This window comes from Poromitra crassiceps, assembly GCF_964638095.1.
Source record: "Poromitra crassiceps genome assembly, chromosome: 6".
Classification (NCBI taxonomy): Eukaryota; Metazoa; Chordata; class Actinopteri; order Beryciformes; family Melamphaidae; genus Poromitra; species Poromitra crassiceps.
This window is the reverse complement of record NC_139627.1, coordinates 26,062,477-26,073,236: the sequence shown is the minus strand read 5'-3', so window position 1 is coordinate 26,073,236 and position 10,760 is coordinate 26,062,477.

Below are 10,760 nucleotides of genomic sequence, written 5' to 3'. Positions count from 1 at the left end.
CGTGACAAAGGAACTGCTGCACAATCTGCATGTGCTCCATCCTCTCGCCATCATTAGGTGTAATTGGGACTCACGGCGAGGCGTGTTCTTTTTGGGCTGGGGAAGTATCGGCGAATGAAGGCGCGAGTCCTAATAGGACAGGCTACAAAAGGGAGACACGACCAGGCCGCTGGTGTCGCCATGATAGAACGTCCTTGTTTTTTCGGTTTTTCTCCCATTTGCTCCCCAGTTGTACTTGGCCAATTCCCCCTGCTGTCCCGGTCGTTGCTCCACCTCCTCTGCCGATCTGGGGAGAGCCGTAGACTATAGCACATGCTTCCTCTGACACATGTGCAGTCGCCAGCCACTTCTTTTCACCTGACAGAGAGGATTTTGACCGGCAACGTGTGGGAGGATCCCGCTATTCCCACCAGTTCCCCCCCCCCCCCCCCGAACAGGCGCCCCGACCGACCAGAGGAGGCACTAGTGCAGTGATGAGGACTCCCACCGGCTGCCCACCCGCAGACACGGCCAATTGAGGGAACGTCTGACCAAGCCGGAAGTACCGCTGCCGGGAATTGAACCCTGCCCCCATGAAAGAACTTCCTGATAGCATACAGTTGGCCTAAATGGAAGCTCAGCAGATATTTGGTTGTGTCAAATCTTCAAGGCTAAACTCTACCGTCGGACCAACTCTATTGTCATGTCAAACTACCGCAGTTGATGTTGACCTTCAAAGGTATACACACGGGGGCCGTTATTGGCGTCTGTCTCAGGAAGACGGAGCGTCACTCTAAACACAGTACTTAGGAAAGAAACACAACATCCAGTCAGGCGCTGATTACACTGTTGCTCATTAGGTATAATGGGGATGCATGTGGAATTTACAGCGTTGTGTAACGAGGTTAAAAACAGACTCATGAATCCTAGTCATCATACAAGCCTTTTTTCTGCAGTACTATTATTCATCATTAAGACAAGCATATCCACACAACACCACCGAGTTGTAAAAATGTGTTGGGAGTAAAGCGGCCGAGTAACAATAAATGAGAAGAGCTAAACGAGTTTTCAACATGCCCCTGTTTGTAAAGCCGATATACCACCCTGTGTTTCAATACAGCAGTCTACTCTACCACCCTGTGTTTCAATACAGCAGTCTACTCTACCACCCTGTGTTTCAATACAGCAGTCTACTCTACCACCCTGTGTTTCAATACAGCAGTCTACTCTACCACCCTGTGTTTCAATACAGCAGTCTACTCTACCACCCTGTATACAGTTGAAATACAGCAGTCTACTCTACCACCCTGTGTTTCAATACAGCGGTCTACTCTACCACCCTGTATACAGTTTCAATACAGCAGTCTACTCTACTACCCTGTATACACAGTTTCAATACAGCAGTCTACTCTACCACCCTGTATACAGTTTCAATACAGCAGTCTACTCTACCTCCCTGTATACACAGTTTCAATACAGCAGTCTACTCTACTACCCTGTATACACAGTTTCAATACAGCAGTCTACTCTACTACCCTGTATACACAGTTTCAATACAGCAGTCTACTCTACCTCCCTGTATACACAGTTTCAATACAGCAGTCTACTCTACTACCCTGTATACACAGTTTCAATACAGCAGTCTACTCTACTACCCTGTATACACAGTTTCAATACAGCAGTCTACTCTACTACCCTGTATACACAGTTTCAATACAGCAGTCTACTCTACCTCCCTGTATACACAGTTTCAATACAGCAGTCTACTCTACCTCCCTGTATACACAGTTTCAATACAGCAGTCTACTCTACCACCCTGTATACACAGTTTCAATACAGCAGTCTACTCTACCACCCTGTATACACAGTTTCAATACAGCAGTCTACTCTACCACCCTGTATACTGTAGTTTCAATACAGCAGTCTACTCTACCACCCTGTATACTGTAGTTTCAATACAGCAGTCTACTCTACCACCCTGTGTTTCAATACAGCAGTCTACTCTACCACCCTGTATACAGTTGAAATACAGCAGTCTACTCTACCACCCTGTGTTTCAATACAGCGGTCTACTCTACCACCCTGTATACAGTTTCAATACAGCAGTCTACTCTACCACCCTGTATACAGTTTCAATACAGCAGTCTACTCTACCACCCTGTATACAGTTTCAATACAGCAGTCTACTCTACCACCCTGTATACAGTTTCAATACAGCAGTCTACTCTACCACCCTGTGTTTCAATACAGCGGTCTACTCTACCACCCTGTATACAGTTTCAATACAGCAGTCTACTCTACCACCCTGTATACAGTTTCAATACAGCAGTCTACTCTACCACCCTGTATACTGTAGTTTCAATACAGCAGTCTACTCTACCACCCTGTATACAGTTTCAATACAGCAGTCTACTCTACCTCCCTGTATACACAGTTTCAATACAGCAGTCTACTCTACCACCCTGTATACAGTTTCAATACAGCAGTCTACTCTACCACCCTGTATACACAGTTTCAATACAGCAGTCTACTCTACCACCCTGTATACACAGTTTCAATACAGCAGTCTACTCTACCTCCCTGTATACAGTTTCAATACAGCAGTCTACTCTACCTCCCTGTATACAGTTTCAATACAGCAGTCTACTCTACCACCCTGTATACTGTAGTTTCAATACAGCAGTCTACTCTACCACCCTGTATACAGTTTCAATACAGCAGTCTACTCTACCACCCTGTATACAGTTTCAATACAGCAGTCTACTCTACCACCCTGTATACTGTAGTTTCAATACAGCAGTCTACTCTACCACCCTGTATACAGTTTCAATACAGCAGTCTACTCTACCTCCCTGTATACACAGTTTCAATACAGCAGTCTACTCTACCACCCTGTATACAGTTTCAATACAGCAGTCTACTCTACCACCCTGTATACACAGTTTCAATACAGCATTCTACTCTACCTCCCTGTATACACAGTTTCAATACAGCAGTCTACTCTACCTCCCTGTATACACAGTTTCAATACAGCAGTCTACTCTACCACCCTGTATACACAGTTTCAATACAGCAGTCTACTCTACCACCCTGTATACACAGTTTCAATACAGCAGTCTACTCTACCACCCTGTATACAGTTCAATACAGCAGTCTACTCTACCTCCCTGTATACAGTTTCAATACAGCAGTCTACTCTACCTCCCTGTATACACAGTTTCAATACAGCAGTCTACTCTACCACCCTGTATACACAGTTTCAATACAGCAGTCTACTCGACCTCCCTGTATACAGTTTCAATACAGCAGTCTACTCTACCACCCTGTATACACAGTTTCAATACAGCGGTCTACTCTACCTCCCTGTATACACAGTTTCAATACAGCAGTCTACTCTACCTCCCTGTATACACAGTTTCAATACAGCAGTCTACTCTACCACCCTGTATACACAGTTTCAATACAGCAGTCTACTCTACCACCCTGTATACACAGTTTCAATACAGCAGTCTACTCTACCTCCCTGTATACACAGTTTCAATACAGCAGTCTACTCTACCTCCCTGTATACACAGTTTCAATACAGCAGTCTACTCTACCGTGAGTTCTAGCAGCAGCAGAAAACACAAAAGTCTTTGTTCATGACCTCAGTCTGTATATCCTTTCCCCTCCTTTGAATCAAAGCCCCCACACCATCTTTAGCATTTAGAATTAATTGCGCAGTTATCCTCAAATTAATTCCTAACTGTTTTACAACACACAGAGAGAAAAGGGCAAACCAATTATTATTCTGTTTTCACCTTACAGAGGGGGATATTATGCAAATGATCTTCTCTACATGAGAAGGAACGGGGGCTTTATTTTCCTCAGCAGATGCTGCCTAGACAGTCGTGCGTTCTGTGCAGGGACAGGAAGTGGGGATGCTGGGAAGATCTGATCGCTCCACCTGGCTTCCTACTGACTCCATATCCCAGCAATAATAGAAAACACGTTGATTAATTATTTATTTCAACGAATCATTTTTTTTGTATTTTGTGCCAGACAACTAAGGTTAAAAGGAATGTTCCGAGTGCTGTCTGGAACTATTTTACAACTTCTGCACTTACGAGCTTGAGGTGTTTCTTGATGGAAGACAAAGTCCCTTGGCTATGCAGACCTGCAAAATGTTTTATTTGCTACTTTCCCAGGAGGAGAATATGTAAGACCAAGCAGCAAGTCTGCGAGCCAGAACGCCAGGTCTGCGCTGACAGGATGGCAACGGACAAAGCTGGGGTTCAGGCAGGACAGGGGGCATCTCACCTCCCTTGGCTTCTCCGCACCTCTGACCACAGAGTGTTTATTAATCGGAGACCTTGAGACCTCGGAGAAGTTGCTAAACAAAAAATAGAACATGGACCCGCAGCATTTTCCAACCTCTTAATAGTCTGGAGCTAGAAAGCGTTAGAAGGAGCTGCTTTGGGCTAGCTGCTTCAAAAGGTGGAACAAACAAAAGCTTTAATGAGCCGCAATGATGAGATAAGGTCAAAGCACTTATCATCTTTACAAATCAGGAGAAGAGGTGCATCATGAAAACCGGGTCCCAGGAGTATCCATCTTCACCTCAAAAAACTGCATGCAGAGGCACAGCTCCAGGTGCTCCGAGCAAATTGGGCTTTCGATGCGGAATGGATCAAACACCAGCTCAATATTCATTACTCTCTCTGACTGTGATGTGCCGCAGTTTTCTGAGTGGGCGAGGGTAATTGTGTAGCTCATTGTGCGTGTGTTTTGGACCAAACTTAATCATGATGTCAGCTTGCTAATAAAAGGTTATTAAAGGAACAAAGATCCAGGTTTTACATATGTTAGGCAGGGGAGGTCTCAGGAACTCCTGTCTCTGAGGTAAACATGGGCCTTGATGACAAATGATGTTCATGCTGAGATCAGATAGTTAACAAGAGATCCCCTTATTAACCAGGTCTGCATAGATAATTGGCGGTTGAGGCTCACATGTTAAATCTGGCCTGAGCAGTGTCATTTATCAAGAGCTCCAGCACGCTGTCAGAGCTCCATAATAAGCCTCAGTAACTGATGAATCAACATTAAGCCCACAGATTGAGAATGAAGGAAGAGAAAATGACCACAGCCACATTGCACATTGCTTGATATTCATAACATTAAAGTGGCATTATTCCTTATTGGGAGGGATCTATCCTGCATTACAAGCCAGAGTTGCGAAATACCTCTAGTCCCACAGCATCATGATAAAGAGGTTTGCAGTAGATTGCAACGCTTTTCTCTAATCTGCGTATACAGTACACATTAGCTCTCTTAGCTGGGGGAGAGGGAGGACTTGTGAATTGTTGGCTTGCTGTAGTAGAATGTGCTGCACAAGTTCTCTTCAACTGTTTTTCAGAAATCCTCAGCGATTTAAAAAAGATATGTGATAATAATACATTGTGAATAATGAGCATGAATCAACATTGCATTTTCATTTGAAGAATTCAAACATGATTCATATGATTATTGTGTACTATATCTCATTTCTGTCTTGGGCTGAGTAATACTACGGTAGCTATTGCTCAGTTTGAGCACATTCTTTCTTGTTATGTTTTCTTAATCTTAACATCAGCAACAATATAATTGGCATTAGCTAAACTAAACAATGTGGAGCCTTATATCATTGTTATTACTGCTATACAAATATATCAATCAAAAATAGTAATAGGAGATACCACTTCCTCATCACAATAATTGGGTGCTTTCATCCTAAATGTGCATACAGTATGGAGTTAGGCCAATAATCTACATCAATCATTGATCATACATGTATTCTTCTGATAGCCTCTGATGGCTTCATGTGATTATTTAACATACGTGTATGTCTGTGTTTGTGTCTGTGTCTGTGTCTGTGTGTGTGTGTGTGTGTGTGTGTGTGTGTGTGTGTGTGTGTGTGTGTGTGTGTGCATGCGCGTGCGTGCGTGTGGGGGGTGTGTGTGTGTGTGTGTGTGTGTGTGTGCATGCGCGTGCGTGCGTGTGGGGTGTGTGTCCACTGCCCCTTTTATTCCACTGGCATCTAAGTGTAGATAATTACAGATGATGGGCTGGTGATCAGCTGCAGGTATGGGAGCCACCTCAGGCCTCACCCAGCCTTCCACCTCCAGCATGGCCCCGCTCTGTCAGGCATGTTTGGCACCATCTCCCTTCCCTAACTCTCCAGCTGTCCAGAGGGGTGCGCCAAGTCACAGCAGGAATGCCTGCCTCTCCATCTATGGCCCATCTCCTTCTAGGAGTGTGTGTGTGTGTGTGTGTGTGTGTGTGTGTGTGTGTGTGTGTGTGTGTGTGTGTGTGTGTGTGTGTGTGTGTGTGTGTGTGTGTGTGTGTGTGTGTGTGTGTGTGTGTGTGTGTGTGTGTGTGTGTGTGTGTGTGTGTGTGTGTGTGTGTATTGGGGGGGGGGGGGGTCTCTCTGTCTCTGCTCGCATTACTCACTAGCAGACGGAGCACGCTGCCAGCACCCAGCACGTCCGCCCACACGCCCCTGCCCTGCCGGTCAGACCTCACGGTTGGAGGAGATGATGGAGAGAATCTGGGATCCAGGAGGGGGGTGGATCCAGAGGAATCTGAGAGAGAGAGAAAGAAAGACAGAGAGCAGACCAGAAGCTTACCTCCATCCCACAGGCCGATCCTCGGACAGCCCTCCCTGACATGGTACTCTGAGAGCCTCCTCATTGGGGTTGTTTGCTTTAGGGGGAATGGGGGGGGGGGGGTGGTGCTCTGAAATGACAAGCGAATGATAGTTTGTTTTTGTTTCATCACTTCCCTATATAATTGCTGTGCTACTACAGGCAGTATAGGTTTAGGTTGAGTTTCATTTCATTATTGCTTACAATGACCTCTGATGAATTTACAATTGTCTGTTTGATTGACATACTTTGCCAGTGAAATTCCATTAAGAGGATAAAGGGCGATTCCCAAAAGTTTAAGAAACATGTACGTACTTAACAGTATGCCTGCAGTAGGAGCAGCGATAGGATAAGAGGCTTTCAGGATACAAAGAAACTAAGACTGAATGTATTCCCAGTCTTTCAGATTCAACCATCAGTCATAAGTTATGAAGGCAGGCTGGTTGGGCTAGAATAGTGCTGTGATGTATCTAAGTAACAGTGTATGGTTCAGCTTTGGATATATTGGGGGAAAAAGGCTAATCTGATCATGTTCATCATGAACATTGGGGCAAATTCTCAATAACAAATCATCCTCAAAATATAAATAACCAGGGCTAATTACTATAGGATAGCATTACTTCCATGTACCCACAGGGGGCTCTAGTGTACCACAGATTCTGCTGGCCAGAGTCATGATCTGTTAGCTGCTTCAGACCAAGGCACTGACTGTGTTGAGCTTAGACCTTTTGAACTGCTGTGCTGTACCATTGATATAAACATTAACCAAGCTTATACACAAACTACAAATTAACCATTTTGTAATAGTACAAACTAATCATTGTAAAATAGAGCAAAAATTTGCAAACAAAATAGTAATATTCATTATGGCATCTAACACTATTAGTGACATCAAAGAGCGATGCAAAGAATCAGTGAAAACCTAACAGCCACAGTAGGTGTATGTCTATATTCGATCCTGATATTTCTGACTATATACAGTATATGTGTATGTGTCTATATGAAATTCCAAGGTGGTGAACAGTACTTGATGAGCTAGCTCTGGAGACCTCTGAATTTTAATGATGTTGGAGATGATATTGTGTGTCCTTCAGCTTGTTATACTGACACAAGCACTCCATAAATCATCATACCTAGCTATCGTAAAATCAATACCAAACTGCTACCTCAGCGCTAACCCGTAATAAGTTTTTCAGCCATCTAACAGCTTAAACTTTGCTGTAATGCCGTTCGACCTATAGGTTAAGATCAGAGCACGCTTAATTTGTTTTGTAATAGAGACTTTCTAATCCTTAATGAAGCGCCTATTAGTGGGGCTTTTGTTGGCACATTGGTGATCAGTTGGTGGAACAGCCACTGCAATTAAGTTTGAATCTTTGTCCTGGAGCAAGAAAAAGAAGGAGAAAAAGAAGGGGGGGGGAAGGAAAGCTTGAACGGTCAATAAATGTTAATCCAGTCAGAACTCGTCTGTGCCTTTGAACAGGCCTCACACTGGGTTTTTTCACATGCACTTGTTTCATCCTTCCCTAAGAGAGGCCATCCCTTAAGGATACTGCCACTGATCCTGAGACTGGCCCACCTCTCCCTAATAAGAGCCCATGTGTAAGCAATATTGTCCACATTAAACACATGATTAAGGGGCTTTGTGTAAAGCACAAACCATAAACATATTCAGAGAAAGGGCTCTTAAAAAAAAGAATAACAATGGAATTGCTATTCGGTTCATATAAAGTCAAAGTGGAAAAGAAAGAAAGAAAGAAGTGCACCTACTTTGTTTTGTGGCTAGACAAATGTAGGGATCCAGTAAAAAAAAAAATCTTTTAGCATTTAAATTTTCACTTGTGCTTTATCCAAACGCCAAAGATGAAGCAAATAACAAGAAAAATGCAATATGAAAAGCCCGATGTAACCTTGTGGTTTTTTTTGTTGAATGATGGCTATAACTGGGGCAGCAATTGTCAGATAGACAACATATGTAAAAGCCTTTGCACAAGAGAGAAGCTATTGCCACAATTTCTGAAGCGTAAACAGCTTATGAAAGTCAAATGGATATGTGGCATAATCTGACATGGAGAGTCGCTGCTTCAAAAACATCCCTAACAAACCGCAATGCCAGACAACAGCCACAATAGTTGCATGTTTTTAAACGCTCCACAGGTGATCTCACTATGAAATCTGATATTCACACGTCAACAAATGAAATGAGACAGGTGCTGCACATGAGAGCCGCTGTGTGGGTCAGTCCTTTTGTTTCTGTGCCAGAAACAAAGTGCTAATGAATAACACTCGTGTTAGTGTCAGCTTTCAATCTACATTCAGCGGTGCGTTGGACTCATCTCTCTAGAAACAAAATAACACTCCACAGTCCATTTTTGAGTGCGTCTACCTGGGTGGCAGCCGCAACTTTCAGGTTCCACAGGCGAACCATTAAAGTGACGTGGCACCCACTATCAGCTTGTAACTAGTGCTTTCTGGCAGGGGGAACACCCACACATACCATGGTTTTAGGGACTCTGACATTGGCTGTGATTTATGCCCAGTAAGAGGTGGTGACCAATTGTCAGAGGTCTTGCTGGCTGACCCTGAAACATCTGTGTTTAGGGTCTGTTGCTTATTACACAGAAGAGCAGACAAGGCAGTTGAGAGCTGTATATCCCTCGCAATACCACAGCCCCAGTCATATTTGGCTTAAATGGAAGCAACACATAATATCCTTTTTTGTTTTTACATAGTACTTTGTTTTAATCGTTTCCCCCCGGGATTTTTCATCAATTTTCTCCCAATTGTACTTGGCCAATTCCCCCTGCTGTCCCAGTCGTTGCTCCACCTCCTCTTCCGATCTGGGGAGAGCCGTAGACTAGCACATGCTTCCTCCGACACGTGTGAGTAATCTCTCAAGACAGATTTTCACATGCAAATCTGTCAGCATGGTCAAAGAAAATCTGGCTAATGGCGCTAATAGCACGAGTGGTTGATAAATGACCATAAATGGCCGCGGCCGGGTGAGTTGAGATCCGGTTCTGGTTTCACCGGCAGGATGTAGCGCGTGGGAGGATCACGCCATTCCCCCCAGTTCCCCTCCACCCAAACAGGCATGCCGACTGACCGGAGGAGCAACCAGGACTCAGTCCCCATGGCTTCCCACCTGTAGACACAGCCAATTGTGTCTGTAGGAAATAGGAATGTCTGACCAAGCTGGCACAGAAGCACCGCTGCCGGGAACCCAAACCCGGATCTCGTAGGCGAGTGCCTTTACTCTACACTACCCAGCAGTGGCGTGCGCAGACATTTTGGGGGGCAGTTGCTGAAGTGAAAAAAGGGCACGCCTCTCATAATTATTTATATACAAAATATATTGTAATTATTTATAAAAGAAATACAGTGTGGTGTCCCTGGGTGACCACACTTAAAGTGCCCACTTCCTTCCAATTTACATGTAAAAAAAAAAAATACTATGGCAATAAAGACCACAGATAAGCATGAATTTATTGTGAAGTAGGTACAGGCTCAACACACATACTACAGAAACATGTAATACAGTGAGGTCAAGTTTTGAAAAATGGTCTCACAATGAAATGGCTACTATGAGGACTAACATCATCACACATGAATACAATTGGGCTCATTTAATCCACAATAGTCTCAGCTTTCCATTCATACCCAAATTATGTAATTCTAAGACTTTTTAGGGACCCCAGTATGCAGAAATATTCAAATAGAAGGTGAAAATAACACATTTATAGGTTACTGCATGCAAAAATATATTTTATTTCCCTGCCAAAAACTGCATGGGATTAGCATAGATGTCTGTCTACAGGCATGTCTGTAAAGAGAAGACTCATGGGTACACATATAATCAATTCTCATTCAGATATCTTGAGGTAAGATATCAAGGGGCCCCTTTGAAAATGGCCATGCCAGTTTTTCCCTCGCCAAAATTTTGCCTAACTTTGGAATGTTATTTACTCCCCTTCCCGACATGCTAGCATGACATGGTTGGTACCAATGGATGACTTACGCATTCTAGTTTCGGAGAATATCAGTATCTTTACACTAGCTTTAAAAATGCTAGAGCCTCTGAAACACAGTAATGTTGGCTGCGGACGCGTCTTGCAAAAA